Source organism: Notolepis coatsorum, assembly GCF_963971535.1.
Source record: "Notolepis coatsorum genome assembly, chromosome: 9".
Lineage (NCBI taxonomy): Eukaryota > Metazoa > Chordata > Actinopteri > Aulopiformes > Paralepididae > Notolepis > Notolepis coatsorum.
In genome coordinates this window covers 147,348,943-147,370,046 of record NC_140173.1, presented here as the reverse complement: position 1 = coordinate 147,370,046, position 21,104 = coordinate 147,348,943, and positions in this window count along the sequence as shown.

The following is a 21,104-nucleotide window of genomic DNA, read 5'->3' as shown; positions in this document are numbered from 1 at the left end:
ACTGTAGGCGGACCCAAATGTAGCCAAAACGATCATTCGATAATGTAGATTTAAATAGGAATATCGGATCTATTGGTTAAGTTTTCTACAATGAGCAAGTCGGCACCTTGCATGGTCGCCTCCGCTGTCGGTGTGTGAATGTGTGAGTGAATGGGTAAAATCAGCCTGATCTCAAACCTACCGAAGTCAGCCCATGTCACCCCACTTCTTAGGGACCTACACTGGCTCCCGATTGCGAAGGGAACGGCTCCCGCCTACCTCCGGTCAATGGTCTCTAACTACACACCCTCAAGACCCCTACGCTCTGCATTGTTACGATCGGGGGTGACGATGAAGGTGAGGAGAACACAGTTGCAGACAAGGATGAGAGAATCGAGACAGAGACGAAGGGTGATACTTGATACTTACTTTTTTTTTATCTACTTTTTCTCCCATTTTCTATTTTTCTCCCATCCCGATTTCGTATTGTCCAATTCTCCCCTCCCCTGTCTCGAACGCTCTTAGGCCATGCCTCCCACAGGTCGGCTGCATCACGTGTCCCCTCCGGTACATGAGGAGGCAGCTGTCGCATCTTTCCACCTGAACAGCTCAATCTCTCAGCGGCGAGGGTCTGCGTGGGAGGGACACGGCGCCCTCGTCGCTTCCTGATTCTACTGCGCAGGCGCACCAACCGACCTGTAGGAGTCGCTGTCCACAATGTCCGATCCCCACCCGCCAGCTTCCCACCCCCTAATACTACCAATTGTATTAGTATGAACGACCAGAAGGGTGATACGTGATGAATGGATCTTTACTGAGTAATCAAAACACAAAACAAACGAAAGGCACTGGTACTAACAAAACAACGAGTGAAAACAAGAAAACGACAGGGGTAGACAGGCATGAACTCACTTGACAACAACAGGGAACACGGGCACGACACAGGGACAACGCGGAGACAATGACGCCACAATAACTCAACCAACCAAAAAGCAATAAATACAGAAACTAATTAACAATCACAACAGCTGGGGAGAGACAGGCACTTAGAACAAAACAATAATCAAAACAACAGGAGGAGGAACTAGGCAATACAAAACACAGGAGAAGAATACCAAACACAAAGAACAACCTAAACAGATAACACTTGTAATAAATAACCTAATTGTAACAACAGTATATTTCTAATGCAATCAGAGAGCATCTTCACTGACTGCATTAACTGCAGGTGAGCACCAGATGTCGCCATGACACCACCATCAATCCCCTGTGTGGGACAGTAACTCCTGTTGTCTCTACTGTCACTGTGGTGTTGCCGCTCCCAGCCTTGTGCAGGTCTGGGAGTGTAACATGCATCTTCCGGCCTCCTCAGACCCACTCCTATCTGAGCTCCGGGAGGGTCATCAAAGAGAAGCCGCCTATTCTCAGTCCTTGCCCCACAATGGTGGAACGAACTGCCCACCACAGTTAGGACAGCCGAAACCTGTCCAATCTTTTGCGGTCGAGTAAAGACACACTTCTTCAACCAATATCTGAAATGAATAAAATATATATATTAAAAAAAAAAAACTAACCTTACTGTCATGCACTTGTCCTAATATACTAACCTACACTCTAGCACTCAACACTTTGATGAACATTGTTACTCAGCTGATTTGAGTTGTGCCCTTCCTGATGAACTCGTCGTACATGAACTTGTAGATCGGATGAAAAGCGTTCAGCTAAATGACAAAATGTAAATGTAATCGTAAAGCGCTTTGGATAAAAAGCTGCTATATAAACGCGGTCCGTCAGTGTGTGAATGTGTGAGTGAATGGGTAAAATCAGCCTGATCTCAAACCTACCGAAGTCAGCCCATGTCACCCCACTTCTTAGGGACCTGCACTGGCTCCCCATTGCCGCACTATATCCGCTTCAAGGCCCTCGACCTGGCATTCCGTGCGGCAAAGGGAACCGCTCCCGCCTACCTCCGGTCAATGGTCTCTAACTACACACCCTCAAGACCACTACGCTCTGCATCTTCCGGCCGCCTCAGACCCACTCCTATCTGAGCTCCGGGAGGGTCATCAAAAAGAAGCCGCCTATTCTCAGTCCTTGCCCCACAATGGTGAAACGAACTGCCCACCACAGTTAGGACAGCCGAATCCAATCTTTCGCCGTTGACTAAAGACAAGCACTTCTTCAATCAATATCTGAAATGAAAAAAAATATATAAAAAAATTAAATAACACTAACTAACCGGCCATGCACTAATATACTAACCTACACTGTAGCACTCAACACTTCGATGAACATTGTTACTCAGCTGATTTGAGCTGTGCCCTTCCTGATGAACTCGTCGTACGTGAACTTGTAGATCGCTTTGGATGAAAAGCGTTCAGCTAAATGACAAAACGTAAAAATGTAATCGTAAAGCGCTTTGGATAAAAGCTTGCTAAAATCCAATCGCCGTACAAATACAGAACAAAAAGACGGCGGCCTGTGAAACCTCCCATATGTCCCGACGACGCCCTAAGCTGCATGTAAACTCACAGTGACCCCTTCCTCAGTGGCTACAGCCTATAGAGTGTGGACGACGAATTACTGATGCAAACGCTTGTAAGCCACTTATTGCTAAGGTCAAGGTCATGGGCTGCCTTTTGTCCCACTGCTCCTCCGCTCAGCAGTCTGGTCCGCTGCCCATATTGTCTTCTGTAGAGTTGAGGGAAATGCGGTCTTTCTGGTCGAGTCAGGCTGAATAATGCTGCGCGGTCATCATCTCCTCTGGTGCCTGAGGGACCGCCTGGTGCTCACAGCACAACCTGCGTCTCTGTCGGCTCATCAATCATCAGTCAGTCTAGACGAGCAGGGCTTCTCAAACTCTTTCATACCGCGACCCCATTTTATTTAGGATCTTTTTTTTGGCGACCCCACACTTCACGTTAATTTCATCGTGGAATTAAGGAATATCAAAATAAAAGCACACGTTGTTGAACTTGATCATGCATATTTATTCGAACATTTTATTACAGCACTACTATGTTATCAATATACATTTATAAAACGAGGCATATTTAGCCAGAATATGTTGCCGGAACATAAAAAAATATATATAATAATAAATTATTTTAAATATTTGTTTTTACTTGCTACTTGTCACACACACATCTCTCCCCCCCCCCCCCCCACACACACACACACTCACACATATCCCCCCCCCCCCCCCCCCCACACACAAACATCTCTCTCGCTCACACACACACACTCACACACACCTCCCTCTCTCCCACACACACTCACACACATATCTCTCTCTCTCCCACACACACACACACACACACACACACACACACACACACACACACACACACACACACACACACACACACACATACACACACACACACACACTCACACATATCTCTCTCTCCCACACACAGACCCACACACCTCTCTCTCTCCCACACTCACACACACCTCTCTCTCTCTCCCACACACACACTCACACACACCTCTCTCTCCCACACACACACACACACACACACACCTCTCTCTCTCCCACACACACACACACACACCTCTCTCTCCCACACACACACACACACATATCTCTCCCCCCCCCCCCCACACACACACACCTCTCTCTCTCCCACACACACACACACACATCTCTCTCTCTCCCCCCCCCACACACACACACCTCTCTCTCTCCCACACACACACACACACACATCTCTCTCTCTCCCACACACACTCACACACACCTCTCTCTCTCCCACACACACACTCACACACCTCTCTCTCTCCCACACACACACACACATCTCTCTCTCTCCCACACACACTCACACACACCTCTCTCTCTCCCACACACACACACACACACACACACACACACTCACACACACATCTCTCTCTCCCACACACACACACACATCTCTCTCTCCCACACACACACACACATCTCTCTCTCCCACACACACTCACACACACATCTCTCTCTCCCACACACACACACACATCTCTCTCTCCCACACACACACACACACATCTCTCTCTCCCACACACACACACACATCTCTCTCTCCCACACACACACACACATCTCTCTCTCCCACACACACTCACACACACATCTCTCTCTCCCACACACACACACACATCTCTCTCTCCCACACACACACACACACACACACATCTCTCTCTCCCCACACACACACACACATCTCTCTCTCCCACACACACACTCACACACACATCTCTCTCTCCCACACACACTCACACACACATCTCTCTCTCACACACACTCACACACACCTCTCTCTCTCCCACACACACACTCACACACACCTCTCTCTCTCCCACACACACACTCACACACACCTCTCTCTCTCCCACACACACACACACATCTCTCTCTCCCACACACACACTCACACACACCTCTCTCTCTCCCACACACACTCACACACCTCTCTCTCTCCCACACACACTCACACACACACACACACACACACACACACACACACACTCACACACACCTCTCTCTCTCCCACACACACTCACACACCTCTCTCTCTCCCACACACACACACACACACACACACACACACACACTCACACACCTCTCTCTCTCCCACACACACTCACACACCTCTCTCTCTCCCACACACACACACACACACACACACACACACTCACACACCTCTCTCTCTCCCACACACACTCACACACACACACACACACACACACACACACACACACTCACACACACCTCTCTCTCTCCCACACACACTCACACACCTCTCTCTCTCCCACACACACACACACACACACACACACACACACTCACACACATCTCTCTCTCCCACACACACTCACACACACCTCTCTCTCTCCACCCCCCCCCCCCCCCCCACACACACACACACACACACACACAGTGAGACTGGCACGCGGCCCTCCGACCGTTACATAATCCATCTGTTGCCGTGCTGCAGGGGGTCGAGTGTCACCTCCAAACCAGGAGCGGTCCAGACAGCAGTGCCCTTGGCAGAGTCCTGTTGGACCCACCGTGCTGCAACATTTAGTATGTGTTAAAAAACAAAGATGGACAAATACATATGGCTAAAAAGAAGAGCTAAAATAGACATAAAAGTGGTCTCCCTCTCAGTCCCTCCTCTCCATCTGTCCTCTCAGTCTGTCTCTCAGTTTGTCTGTCTCTCAGTCTGTCTCTCAGTCTGTCTGTCTCTCAGTCTGTCTCTCAGTCTGTCTGTCCTCTCAGTCTGTCTCTCAGTCTCTCCTCTCAGTCTGTCTCTCAGTCTCTCCTCTCAGTCTCTCCTCTCAGTCTGTCTGTCCTCTCAGTCTGTCTCTCAGTCTGTCTCTCAGTCTGTCTGTCCTCTCAGTCTGTCTCTCAGTCTCTCCTCTCAGTCTGTCTCTCAGTCTGTTTGTCCTCTCAGTCTGTCTCTCAGTCTCTCCTCTCAGTCTCTCCTCTCAGTCTGTCTCTCAGTCTGTCTGTCCTCTCAGTCTGTCTCTCAGTCTCTCCTCTCAGTCTCTCCTCTCAGTCTCTCCTCTCAGTCTGTCTCTCAGTCTCTCCTCTCAGTCTCTCCTCTCAGTCTGTCTCTCAGTCTCTCCTCTCAGTCTCTCCTCTCAGTCTGTCTCTCAGTCTGTCTCTCAGTCTGTCTCTCAGTCTGTCTCTCAGTCTGTCTCTCAGTCTCTCCTCTCAGTCTCTCCTCTCAGTCTGTCTCTCAGTCTGTCTCTCAGTCTCTCCTCTCAGTCTCTCCTCTCAGTCTGTCTCTCAGTCTCTCCTCTCAGTCTCTCCTCTCAGTCTGTCTCTCAGTCTGTCTCTCAGTCTGTCTCTCAGTCTGTCTCTCAGTCTGTCTCTCAGTCTCTCCTCTCAGTCTCTCCTCTCAGTCTGTCTCTCAGTCTCTCCTCTCAGTCTCTCCTCTCAGTCTGTCTCTCAGTCTCTCCTCTCAGTCTCTCCTCTCAGTCTCTCCTCTCAGTCTCTCCTCTCAGTCTGTCTCTCAGTCTGTCTCTCAGTCTGTCTCTCAGTCTGTCTCTCAGTCTGTCCCCTCAGTCCGTCCTCTCAATCCCTTTTTTTTCTTTTTTTTGTATCCTCTCTTTCTCTGATTTTTCTCTGTTTTCTCCGCGTCCCAATTTAGTCGTTGTGCCAATTCCCCCCCTCCCCTACTTGGTTGTTGTGCGCATGTTCTCCTACTAGTCGGTACAAGGGAACCCTGAAGTCCACCACATGCTTCCTCCGACACGCGCGGCGACAGCCAGTGACTCTTTTTTCACCTGGCAGCGAGGACTCTCATTGGTGAAGTGTAACGCGTGGGAGGTCACGCTGCCTTCCTCAAGTCCTGCCTCCACTGAGCAGGCGCCCAGACCGCGTCTATGCCTTCTACAACGCTGTTCGGTTTCCGGGTTCCTCTGATTGGCCACTAAGCCCACGTGACCCTACGCTAGCACGCCCCCCTTATCGTCTCCAGTTATCGCGTACGCCCGCACATGCGCATGAGCCGCGACAAGCGCCTTCAATGACAGAGCTCTCATATTTGCGAATGCATAAACTATATCTTAAATTATGGCTATGTGTCTAATATGGCCGTCGCTTATCAATGACTTGTTTTGTTTACATCAGGGTGAACGCTGTTGCATTCGCAAATATGAGAGCTCTGTCAATTGATAAGCGATGGCCATATTAGACACATAGCCATAATTTAAGATATAGTTTATGCATTCGCAAATATGAGAGCTCTGTCATTGAAGTGGGTGGTGGCAGCGTAACAGCGTTCACCCTGATGTAAAGTAGCGATTTTTTATTGGTTTGTCATGACAAACCAATTACATAATCCAACATATGTGTAAAGAAACAACATATTCCAGTTAACGGTATATTTTTTTAATGATTCATTACGGTATAAATTAGGTTAACTGGAGCTGCGTATTGCTGGCTCCCCCATCAACTTTCCCTCACACGTACTGTAATCATAGAAATATATCAGCATTGGCTTTTCGCAGTGGCCTATTCAACGTCTATTAGTGGCTGATGATCCAGAGGCGCGTGGTCTGGACAGATGCTGGCCCAGCAGCCCGTCTCACCCCCCCCCCCCCCCCCCTCCTGCAGTCTGCATGACACATCAGCCCGTCTCACCCCCCCCCCCCCCCCCCCCCCCCCATGCAGTCTGCATGACACAGCACACGGACGAGCCGCATTGGAAACGAGCGAGAGAGAGAGAGAGAGAGAGAGAGTCTTTTCACTTTGAAGTGACCTTAAGGCGCTTTGGCTTCAAGACAAATACAATCGCAGGGATTTTTTCTTTTTTAAAGGCGCCGCAATCCAAAAACGTATTTATTGTAATGCATAATATAACCGATGGGGCATACAGACCCTCATCTGCACCTTGATTACACTGCCTACCGGCTCATATGCGTATACTCAGAGTTAATTATTATTGTTATATTGTTTACACTGCCTATTTTAACTTTTCTACTGTACTATAATTTTATTATCTGTATCATGTCTTCTACTATCACCATGTACCTGTACCTCCCCTCCCCCTCCCCCCATGCTGCTATGATGCCCGAATTTCCCCAAGGGGATCAATAAAGGAATATCTTATCTTATCTTAAAAGGTAGCCCCACTAAAATAAATCAAAGTAGAAGATTGGAGGCTCGTGATATGACATTGGGGGCCGACAGTACGGCTTGGGAGGTAGAGCAGTCGTCTGGTAATCCGGAGGTTCCCGGTTCAATTCCCGCTCCTCCCGGGCAGCGTGTCGAAGAGTCCCTGAGCAAGACACTTGACTTAACCCCTAACTGCTCCCGATGAGCAGGTTGGCTCCTTGCATGGTCGCCTCCACTGTCGTCGGTGTGTGAACGTGTGAGTGAGTGGGTAAAATGTGAGGAACAAATTGTAAAGCACTTTGGATAAAAGCGCTATATAAATGCACCATTTACCATTAATTTACTAGTTGATATGAGGACAAGGGTTCTCAAAGTATGTTGACGCTCTAAAGGGTTTGTTTACATTTCTTGTGTCTGTAAACAGAGTAAAATAGGCCTAGATATTCAGTGATGCTAAAGGAAAGTGCCAACATTACGAGAAATTATAGTGTACGGTCTTCTCCAGAGACAAGAAGATAGATACCAATTTCCTCTCTGTGTGTTCAGTAGAAAGCTATCCGGTTCCAAGCTAGTCTAGCTTAGCACAAATGAACGGAAGCGGATACGCATCAGCTAGCATAACTTAGCACAAATGAACGGAAGCGGATACGCATCAGCTAGCCTAGCTTAGCACAAATGAACAGAAGCGGATACGCATCAGCTAGCCTAGCTTAGCACAAATGAACGGAAGCGGATACGCATCAGCCAGCCTAGCTTAGCACAAATGAACAGAAGCGGATACGCATCAGCTAGCCTAGCTTAGCACAAATGAACAGAAGCGGATACGCATCAGCTAGCCTAGCTTAGCACAAATGAACAGAAGCGGATACGCATCAGCTAGCCTAGCTTAGCACAAATGAACAGAAGCGGATACGCATCAGCTAGCCTAGCTTAGCACAAATGAACAGAAGCGGATACGCATCAGCTAGCCTAGCTTAGCACAAATGAACGGATGCGGATACGCATCAGCTAGCCTAGCTTAGCACAAATGAACGGAAGCGGATAAGCATCAGCTAGCCTAGCTTAGCACAAATGAACGGAAGCGGATACGCATCAGCTAGCCTAGCTTAGCACAAATTAACAGAAGCAGATAGGCTACGTATCAGCTAGGTGTTTTTGGCCCCCTCCCAGAGCTAGCCGATCCATATATCCACTTCCCTTCAGCTACCGGGTGTGGTCCCCTCTCTGGACTCCATCTACACCTCACGCACAGTCACCCGCTCTGGTAAAATAGTCAGCGATCCCTCTCACCCAGCACGCCACTTATTCCAGCACATGCCCTCAGGTCGCTACAGGTCCATTCTAACCAGAGACACACACTTCACAAACAGTTTTTTCCCCACAGCAGTCCGAAAACTGAACACCCTGGCCCGCCCCCCTTTGCACAGACGGGCAAGCATCTGTCACTGACTGACACTGTTACCGTGACTGTCCTGTATGTATCTATGTATATATGTATTTATTGTGGGGATTGGGAGGTGGGAGGGGGGCGTTTTGATGTTTGATGTCTGATGTTTCATGTTGATGTAACCAGTGCCTAACAATCTGTACCGCAAACAATTACCACCAACCATCGTTGTGTGGCATTAAAGTATCTTGTATCTTGTTGTATCTTGCTTTATGGGGATACATATCAGCTAGCCTAGCTTAGCACAAATGAACAGAAGCGGATACATATCAGCTAGGTGTTTTTGGCCCCCTCCCAGAGCTAGCCGATCCATATCCACTTCCCCTTCAGCTACCGGGTGTGGAATGATCCGTCAGGCATTATGGGATGGGGTGAACCGGGAGCCTCAGCCTGCTGCAGCCATCTGTTGACAGTCGTGGAGAGTTTCCACATCTGTTTGAAGTTAGACAACACGTCCAGCTCTGCTGCAGCGGTAATATACCATATGATATGATCACAATACAATATTATCACGATACCAGGGATAAATGATACCATAGATATGGTTTCCTTTTTGTAAATATCGGAGTATCTTTTGTTGGTGTTTTGCTATTCTCGTTTAAAAATGTGTAGAGTTATTGAAGAGTTATGTAACTATGGGTTACTGTACAAGTCTTAGACTCTAGATGTTAGAGGACCTCTGGAGTCTAGTGGCATACGCAATTATGACAGCTAGACCTCAGGCTGACTAAGTGCTCACACCTGAGCTTGATAGAGCAATTAGCACAGCCTCCATTTTAGAATATAGCTCAGTACACCTTGTTTGTATGCCCTGAAGAAGGCTGATAGAGAGGCCAAAACATGTTGGTTTTTTAATTGTTCTATTATGAACTAAGCAACGAAATAAAGCTTTTTTATATACTTGAAGAGTGCCTGGAACTTCTTTGTTTTTTCAACTGGCTCCCCTTTATCCAAAGAGCACCTTCTAAACACCGGATTCACACCACAAAGACACTGCAGCCCTCCTTCCTGTTCAAGTCATACCACCATATTGTCACAATACAATATTATCATGATACTAGAGTCACAAAACAATATTATCACGATACTAGAGTCACAAAACGACATTATCACGATACTAGTCATGATACAATATTATCACAATACTAAGAGTTGTGATACAATATTATCACAATACGAGTCACGATCCAATATTATCACAATACTAGAGTCACGATACAATATTATCACGATACTAGTCACGATACGATATTATTACGATATTAGATTCGCGATACAATATTATCACAATACTAAGAGTCACGATACAATATTATCACAATACTAGAGTCACAAATCGATACAATATTATCACGATACTAGTCACGATACGATATTATCACGATATTAGATTCACGATACAATATCATCACAATACTAGAGTCACACTATTGTAATATTACAGCATTGCAAAAACTCTGGTAGAGGTATTTTTTGGCCCACACTCCCAGAGCTAGCTGATCCATATCCACTTCCATTCAGCTACCGGGTGTGTAGAATGATCCATCAGGCAGATGGGGGGGGGGGGGGGGGGGGACCGTCTGACACTCATGGAGAGTTTCCACACCCGTTTGGCGTCAGACAGCTCTGCTGCGGCGGTAATACCCCGCGCACGCATGGGCCGGTCCTGACCTGCATTAGCAGGCTAAGTCCCCAAATGTGAATGCATTTGGATGTCTGTACACCCCGGGCTTAGTGGTTTAATACCATTAGCGTTTGACTTGAACCTGAATATATAGAGTCTAGTCTGTACAGTGGTGGGTGCTGTGTGTAGTATAGAAAGACCATAGTCCCATGGGATATATTTGTTTTGTGTTTGTTTATTATGATGACGACACTGAAGCTTATGATTCAGGTTTTATTTTCTTATGTTTAGTGCATAAATACTTCATAAGGCGATGGGAATTAAGAGAGAAGGGGAATGTTACAGGCATAAACAAAGATAAACATACTTTAGCATCTGTAGATACTATATCTATATCTGTATGATCCCTTACCTACTCTTACTAGTTACGCTGCTGGCCAGTATGACTTACTACCATAGTGTCTTTATACCTGTACATAATAATACCAAAACTCTGTACATACATCTCATAAGCACTACACTCAGTAGTACTGTAAATGTAGTACTAATTTATATATTTTATGCCCAGTTTAATCACCTGTACATTGTACATTACTATTGCACTTTACTGTTACATTTACACTCTGGTTGGATGCCAAACTTCTTTTCGTACTGTACCTGTGCTGTATGATGACAATGCATTTGAATCTAATCTAATAAGTATTGAGCTAGTTAACCATCTTTCTTGATACCCAAGTGTTATTCCTCAGTGGACTTGCATAGTCTTTTACTATCATGCACTTCGCTACTAAATAATCGTCCTTGCCTATATTACTACCTACTATGCTAATATGTCTTTACTACTATGCACTCAAGACTGTAGCACCCAAGTTCAACACTGTTTGACGAACATTGTTACTCAGCTCAAAGAGTTGTACCCTTCCTGCTGAACTCGTAAGTCGCTTTGGATATTCTGGAATTTCCCCGTGAGGGATCAATAAAAGATATCCGTATCCTTATAAAAGTGTCAGCTAAATGACTAAATGTATATTACTATTGTACTTTACTGCTACATTTGCACTCTGGTTGGATGCCAAACCACTTTTCGTTGTACTGTACTTGTGCTGCATGATAATACAATCGGATCTAATAAAAATGTCTGTAGACTTTAATCAAAGTGCACACAAGCATATCTGTCTGTCACCTCAAAAGAATGAAAATATCTCATTAATTCATGATTGGAGTTGGAGGCATAAAACTGTCTGGATCAACACTTTTTTCAACAATGGTGGCATTATTAATGTATACAGTACACTTCTCAAGCTAGGCTAACATAACAAAAAGACAATGACGTGTCTAACATGACAGCAGAAGACACTTCCATCCATGAAAAAAGGTTAAATCAAAGGTTACTGCATTAGTTATTCTCAGAGATTGTTATACGAAATGTAATCCTAGTCTGGAAAATGATATTGCATACTATTTAGTATTTCTTACATTGTACTAGCTTAAATTATTTTGAAGTTTTAATGCTACTACAATGACCAAATATGAACCAATTTGCTAATAAATGTTCTTTCAGGGCTAGGGGTCCAAAAGCTGGTCAACCAGCTAGTGTTGGTAGCTGGTCTAAGCCGGTTAAACTGGTAAAGCTGCCTCTCCTATAGCAGCAGCGATCTGGCTCTGCGCTTTTAGACGCACACCGAATCTCTCCGACGCTGAAATAACACAGAGGGCAACGTGGAACTGTTTACAAAGGATGTTTCTTTATTCATGCGGGGAGCGATGAATAAAACAGGTGGAGATCGTCGCCTCATTGTCGTCCTCTTAATTATTGATTTCTTCTTCTTATTGCACGAGTACATCCTCGGGTCGACGGGGCCGGGGGACAAGGGGAACGCTCGCTTCTGGAGAGGACAGGAGAGGGACAGGGGACAAGAGACTTCTGGAGAGGACAAGAGAGGGACAAGAGACTTCTGGAGAGGACAGGAACAAGAGACTTCTAGAGAGGACAGGAGAGGGACAAGAGACTTCTAGAGAGGACAAGAGAGGGACAGGGGACAAGAGACTTCTAGAGAGGACAAGAGAGAGGGACAGGGGACAAGAGACTTCTAGAGAGGACAAGAGAGAGGGACAGGGGACAAGAGACTTCTAGAGAGGACAAGAGAGGGACAGGGGACAAGAGACTTCTAGAGAGAGGACAAGAGAGAGGGACAGGGGACAAGAGACTTCTAGAGGACAAGAGAGAGGGACAGGGGACAAGAGACTTCTAGAGAGGACAAGAGAGGGACAGGGGACAAGAGACTTCTAGAGAGGACAAGAGAGAGGGACAGGGGACAAGAGACTTCTAGAGAGGACAAGAGAGAGGGACAGGGGACAAGAGACTTCTAGAGGACAAGAGAGAGGGACAGGGGACAAGAGACTTCTAGAGAGGACAAGAGAGGGACAGGGGACAAGAGACTTCTAGAGAGGACAAGAGAGAGGGACAGGGGACAAGAGACTTCTAGAGAGGACAAGAGAGAGGGACAGGGGACAAGAGACTTCTAGAGAGGACAAGAGAGAGGGACAGGGGACAAGAGACTTCTAGAGAGGACAAGAGAGAGGGACAGGGGACAAGAGACTTCTAGAGGACAAGAGAGGGACAGGGGACAAGAGACTTCTAGAGAGGACAAGAGAGGGACAGGGGACAAGAGACTTCTAGAGAGGACAAGAGAGGGACAGGGGACAAGAGACTTCTAGAGAGGACAAGAGAGAGGGACAGGGGACAAGAGACTTCTAGAGAGGACAAGAGAGAGGGACAGGAGACAAGAGACTTCTAGAGAGGACAAGAGAGAGGGACAGGGGACAAGAGACTTCTAGAGAGGACAAGAGAGAGGGACAGGGGACAAGAGACTTCTAGAGGACAAGAGAGGGACAGGGGACAAGAGACTTCTAGAGAGGACAGGAGAGGGACAGGGGACAAGAGACTTCTAGAGAGGACAAGAGAGGGACAGGGGACAAGAGACTTCTAGAGAGGACAAGAGAGAGGGACAGGGGACAAGAGACTTCTAGAGGACAAGAGAGAGGGACAGGGGACAAGAGACTTCTAGAGAGGACAAGAGAGAGGGACAGGGGACAAGAGACTTCTAGAGGACAAGAGAGGGACAGGGGACAAGAGACTTCTAGAGAGGACAAGAGAGGGACAGGGGACAAGAGACTTCTAGAGGACAAGAGAGAGACAGGGGACAAGAGACTTCTAGAGGACAAGAGAGGGGGACAGGGGACAAGAGACTTCTAGAGAGGACAAGAGAGGGACAGGGGACAAGAGACTTCTAGAGAGGACAAGAGAGGGACAGGGGACAAGAGACTTCTAGAGGACAAGAGAGAGGGACAGGGGACAAGAGACTTCTAGAGAGGACAAGAGAGAGGGACAGGGGACAAGAGACTTCTAGAGGACAAGAGAGAGGGACAGGGGACAAGAGACTTCTAGAGAGGACAAGAGAGGGACAGGGGACAAGAGACTTCTAGAGAGGACAAGAGAGGGACAGGGGACAAGAGACTTCTAGAGAGGACAAGAGAGGGACAGGGGACAAGAGACTTCTAGGGGACAAGAGAGGGACAGGGGACAAGAGACTTCTAGAGGACAAGAGAGGGGAGCAGGGCATCTATCTATCCATCTATAGATACCAACTGTATCCTTATATAGTACCAATAGACTCCTCTCCTGTATCCATCAATTATTCTGCATGCAATCCATGTTGGAAGCCATTATGAAAAATAAATACATGAAAAGAAAAAGGTAATCGGCAACATAAATGTATGCATGTGACACGCGGCACTAAATCCTCAGGTTGATGTGAATGAATGAACGCCCTGTGGGTTCCGTCAGTGACAGCCATGTCGAGAAGAGCATGTTGTGAGCGGCTGCTCTATACCGGCGATACTCTCTACCTAATTTGAGAAACATATTGTATGTCGGGGGTCAGAGCCTAGAGACACTGGGTTATGTATGTACAGTATGTCAGGGGTCAAAGGTCATATATGTTACGATGAATTGAACATGGGGGACCCTGATGTAAACAAGACGAAAGTCTTTCTCTGGTCTGCATCCCCTTAACAATTGTGTGTATTGAGCCGTACTGTATTGTACCCATTCTGCAATCTGTTAATAAAGTCAATCAATCAATCAATCAATCAGAGCCTAGAGACACAAGGTTCTGTACGCCTGCTTGTTTCTGTGCCGTTTATTTTTAGACCCAAATTGTGACTATGGTGATACCGTGGTTCAGTATATAAACCACGGGTTTGTTTAAATTGCTGTCTCAGTTTTACAAGTAAATAAAAGCATACATTGGATATGGTTGTTAGGGACGGGCCTTCGATAGTCACTGGGAACCACTCGATTACTAATCGAAAATCCCCAGCATGCCATTCAGCGGTGTAGCGGTTAATAGGGTCCCCTTTCAATACACTAGGTGGCGGGGAAAACAAGGGGAACAATATTTTTGAGACAAAACTATTTTTATACTTAACGAATATTCAAAAATCGATGCCCATCCCTAATGGTTGTAGTTGAAAATGTCTTGTGTTTCCAATTAGATGAAAATATCTTAACTAGGGATGTCCGATATTATCTGCCTAATGATATCATCGGCCGATATTGGCATTAAAATGTAATATCGGAAATGATCGGTATCTGTTTTCAAAAAGATTTAATTTTTTTTTACATTTATTTAACCTTTATTTACCCAGGCAAGCAAGTAAGAACAAATTCTTATTTTATTTATAATGTTGTGTTAATTCCACGACAAGGGATATGTCATGTTAACTACCTGAAATTATTCCATTTGGGGGGGGGGGGGGCCTGCATATATCGGTATTGGTTGATATCGTTATCGGAAATTAAGAGTTGGACAATATCGGTATATCGGATATCGGTAAAAAAGCCAATATCGAACATCCCTAATCTTAACCCTTTCTAGTGTGCAACGTTTGTTTGCGATCACCGTCCCAGTAGCTTGGCGTGAAGCGGCCGGTACGTTCCTCAAGGTCTCCAGCAGGGTTCCCGCAGACATTGCAAAATGAAATTCAACAACTTTTTTTTTTTTTTGTATTTTATTTTTTTATTCTTTTTTAAAACAAACATATAAACAAACATGACAACACACGATAAGATATACAAGCATTAATTGTCAGGGCACATCCAATGAGATCACATTTTGGTTAGTTGTTTTATATAAGATATACCCATAATACCTGTTATCTAAAAAAAACCCTACATACATATGCTCAGCTCGAAACCCCCCCTCCCGGACCCCACCTTGAGAAGTACCTCCACTATCCCTCGCACCTAACCAGACACTACCATTATAAGCTAGCTTTTATTCTCTCCACCACTTCTAACCACATTGACATTTTGGATTCATTGAGACCCAGAATTCTTGCTGTAGATATTTCATGGTAAATTACATCGAGATATGTAAGAAACCAAACTTTACGGCACATTTTTTCCGGTTGAAACCAGCGTGATGCGATCAGCTTTTTGGCTACTGTGATACCCGATAAAACCAATCTCTTTAGCTGTGGATTCACTGCAAACTCAAAAACATCATTCAACAGCAATACCGAGGGGTGTACAGGTATATTCCAAGATACGAGTTTTGATATTTGTTGGGTCACATCTTCCCAGAATGCCTTAACTGGTGAGCAGTCCCAATACATGTGCATAAATGTCCCTTCGTCCCCATTTGTACATTGGGTGCATTTGGAATCTTGTTTGAGCCCCATTCGGCACAGTCTTATAGGAGTCAAGTATGTCCTGTGAATATAGTTAAGATTGATTTGTTCATGATCCGGGTTCCTTGATGTAAGTCGGACATTTGCCCAGGCTCCTTGCCAATCAAAGTCATTTTCCAGGTCTGGTATATCCCTCCTCCAGACAGAGTCAAGTTGGAGGGTTTCATACGAGGACGTTAGTAATTGATGATAAAATTCTGAAACAAAACCTCTCGATGTCTCTCTTGAGTAGAAGAATTTGTGGTATCTGTGGTGTTCAATTGGTCTGTCTAATGGAACACCGTGAGACTTCAAACATAGCTCTAACTGTTTGTGAAAAAGCCATGTGGACTTGGTGAGATTAAATTTTTTGCGTATTTCTTTATCACTACAAAAACCCTGTTTGTTAAAAATATCCCCTAATGAGTGTATGCCTTGCTTTTCAAATTCAACAACTTTTTAAGTACTTTTCCAAGCACTATTTTTCATTTTCAAGGATGTCACTCGAAGGATACAATTCACTTTTAAATGCTGTTTTTTTTTAAGCATCTTCTTGGCCTGCTTGCCAGCTAGAGCGAGCTAGACTCAGAGCATCACACGCGAAGAAGAAATGAGGAAAAGCAGTCGGAGCGCGCGAGACAGCGACTCGTCAAGATTTTATTCAAACAGAACAACAAAAAAAGATTTCTTGATTCAGAACAATTTGATCATGGATGAACAAAACATTCAATGCGAGTGGTTGATTTGAATTTCAAGGACTTTTTAAGCACCTTGTTAAAAAATGGGCTGTTTTCAAGGAATTCCAGGCCTTGGCTTTTTATTTTATTTAAATCAAGCACTTTAAGCACTTCAAGGACCGTGTGCGAACCCTGCTCCAGGTTCATACGACACCTATATCTTCGCTCCAGCCTTAAAACTGAGCCTGAGCGAAGGTTAAAGGTTTGGGAACATTAAGTGATAAATGACCTCTTGCGGGGGGGTGGGGTCACCATAGAGGCTGCCGCATGCTGCCAGTCGAGTATCGCCGCTCTCTCTCTCTATATATATATATACTTATACGACTGGCTGTCTGCATGAGAATATCTAATGACCGAAACAGAATAAATAATAAAACAAAGCCTGAACGCTGCCTACAGAGTGCCCCCCCCCCCCACCCCACATCGGTCGACAGAAATATCTCGTCCTTGTTAGCTGGTGGTGCGTCTGAGACACCCCTGCAGCGCTGACACGATGTGTTCCAGGAGGGTGTTTCTGTTCTCCTTCGACACCTGCAGAGAGAGAGAGAGAGAGAGAGAGAGAGAGAGAGAGAGAGAGAGAGAGGGGAGAGAGAGAGAGAGAGAGGAGAGAGAGAGAGAGGGAGAGAGAGAGAGAGATGGGAGAGAGAGAGGAGATGGAGAGAGAGGGGAGAGAGAGAGAGAGAGACAGAGACACAGAGAGAGAGAGAGAGAGAGAGAGAGAGAGAGAGAGAGAGAGAGATGGAGAGAAAGAGGGAGGAGAGATGGAGAGAGAGAGAGGGAGAGAGAGAGAGGGAGAGAGATGGAGAGAGAGAGAGACAGAGAGAGATGGAGAGAGAGAGGGTTGAGGAGAAGGTGAGTCTAGAGCTGCTGCCAACGATCATTAAATAAACATTATTTTATCCATTAATAGGTGCATCTGTACGAGTAATTTTCATCCCAAAAAATTTACCAAAACCAAACATGTTACGTTTAAGTTTTCTAAAAAAAAATCCCCATGAATGGAGATTAGATTACATTCAAATTGTATTGTCATTATACAGCACAACAATAATGTACACCGATTGGGCTAAATGTGCGCTAAATTGGTTATTTTCATTCACATTCTCTCAGAGGTGGGATTCAACTCGTGCCTTAGAAGAAGAAGAAGAAGAAGAAGAAGAAGAAGAAGAAGAAGAAGAAGAAGAAGAAGAAGAAGAAGAAGAAGAAGAAGAAGAAGAAGAAGAAGAAGAAGAAGAAGAAGAAGAAGAAGAAGAAGAAGAAGAAGAAGAAGAAGAAGAAGAAGAAGATCATCTGTACATTCTGAAACCAACGCGGTGAAGTGAACGCCGGCAGCAGGTGTTTGGCTAGAGAGGCCTAATCATCTGCTCGACAGGGAAAGCCTTGAGACGACGAGCCAACAGCCTGGCGCCGTGTCATTTTGATTATGCTAGTGTAGCCTGGTTTGGGTGGGCTGTCAGTTTCATTAAAGAAGAATCTACAGGTGTCCCAGAATAAGCTGGCCAGGGTTGTGATGGACCTACTGTAGGCTGGACAAGATATTTCTGGGTACTTTTTACACCGCTGTACTTAAGTCAGCGGACCGACTGGTTCAATTAGGCTGGACAAGATATGCCTCCTAAAGTGTGTGAACGGAAGTACAGGCAGTACAGGCAGTACAGGCGTTCCGGTTTCGACAAAACAATTACAGAAAGGTGCGAAGTGCACAATATTTCCTCGTTTTTAAGCCACTGCAACGGCTTTGCCTGAAGAATTTACTAACTACATGACCGGGACGTTCTAGCTTGTTTGCCGACAGGATTCGGGAAAGGTTTGGTCCGTTCGAAGGGCAGCTTCCAGGGGGGAAGTACATACACCGGAAATTCTACCCCATAGACACTTTCGGCCGTAGTTCTTTACCAGGCTTTATTATCTCACGGAGGAGATACAACTGGGAACGAGGTTGTGATGGACCCAGGCCCTGGTGATCATGTTGGGAGGAGCTGATCGGGTTGTGATGGACCGTTGACCATCAAACGGGCTTGAACCTGTGTAGTTTCAAGGTGAATGCTAGGAAATGGCTGCTTCAGTGTATGAGATCTGTACATTTTGCACATATTATTTTTATTAATAATGTTGTCATTTACTTTTTGCAATATACTGTAGGCCGATGATGATAATGTCTATGTAAATTCGATGTGCTGCTGAGACCAAGGACCACAATGGAAATAAGTAGGGATGCTCAATGTTGGCTTTTTTACCGATACCGATATACCGATATTGTCCAACTCTTAATTTCCGATACCGATATCAACCGATATCAACCGATACCGATATATGCAGGGTTTCCCCCCCAAAAAAATTGAATAATTTCAGGTAATTAACATTACATATCTCTTGTTCTGGAATTAACACAACATTATGCATACTTTTGACAATAAATAAATTCAGAATTTGTTCTTACTTGCTTGCCTGGGTAAATAAAGGTTATAGAAATGTAAAAAAAAAAAAAAAAAATTATATATATATATATTTTTTTAAACCGATACCGATATTTTCCAATATCACATTTTAATGCCAATATCGGCCGATAATATCGGACATCCCTAGAAATAAGTCTATATATACAGTATAAAAAAACTTTTTTGTGTCATCCTTGATACGTTTAGAATGCCTAGAATGACTTGTTGTAACATGTATTTTAATAATTGTCAAATAAACAAAACTAAAAACTAAAACTAGGGTCTGATCCAGTTGGGTTCATCTATAGATCAACCCTCGAAATCACAGCCACTACACTAGGCTATATAAGACTGTACAGTGCCCTGGCCATTAGCTAGCCTATGAGGAAAGCAAAAGGCTTAAAGTATGTGGTGCCAACATGAATGGCATCAGCTTACATTGAGAACTCTTGACACGTCTCCTAAGCAACAACACCTAAGGGAGAAAGGCTAGCGCCTCCCACTGTCTGCTGTGAGATTAACGAGCCACAAAGACGGATCATGAACGCCGCTCCGCTGATCCAATAACCGCATTGGTAAACACTACGCGTGTCACTTACTATATATCCGTGTGTCCAAGACCACAGCAAGATTATTCTGTAATAAATGACGCCTTTTGTCGTTGCATTGGTCACGGCTGATTTTGCAGGGTTAATCCCCCGCGCTATAGGAGAGGATAATAGGGGCTGCGGACCGGGCATCTGAGGCAGATGTAAAGGGTAAACGTAAACAATGTACGTCCCAATGTGTCTGCTCCAATTTCAGGGACTTACTGTTGTAGGACATGGGGAGTGTATTATAGGGGCCCCGACACCAGTACATCCCAGCTTCAATCGTTGCCGTGGTGATCCGTGGCAATGTCAACTATTTGAATGCTTCGTTTTTTTTCTTTAGAATAGAATAGAATATTTATTGTCATTGTTGGTATACAACGAAATTGAGTTTAGAGCGTCACCGCTGGCATACAAACATACTGAATATAGCATATATACAAAATAATAATATCAATAATATAATATCAATGTCCCAAGTGCAATAGTGCTAGTGCAAATAAATAGTACAGTGACAGTCCAGTTGAGTTAATGGATGGAAGAGGGGGGGGGGGGGGGTGGGGGGGGGGCGTTGGCTTGCAATGGATGGAATAGTGTATAGTGTATAGTGCAGCAATGCAAGTCCGGTTCACAGTTATTGTTGTAATTAGGGATGTCCGATATTGGCATTAAAATGTGATATCGGAAAATATCGGTATCGGTTTAAATTTTTTATTTAATTTTTTTACATTTCTATAACCTTTATTTACCCAGGCAAGCAAGTAAGAACACATTCTGATTTTATTTATTGTCAAAAGTATGCATAATGTTGTGTTAATTCCACGACAAGAGATATGTAATGTTAATTACCTGAAATTATTCAGTTTTTTGGGGGGGGGGGAAACCCTGCATATATCGGTATCGGTTGGTATCGGTATCGGAAATTAAGAGTTGGACAATATCGGTAT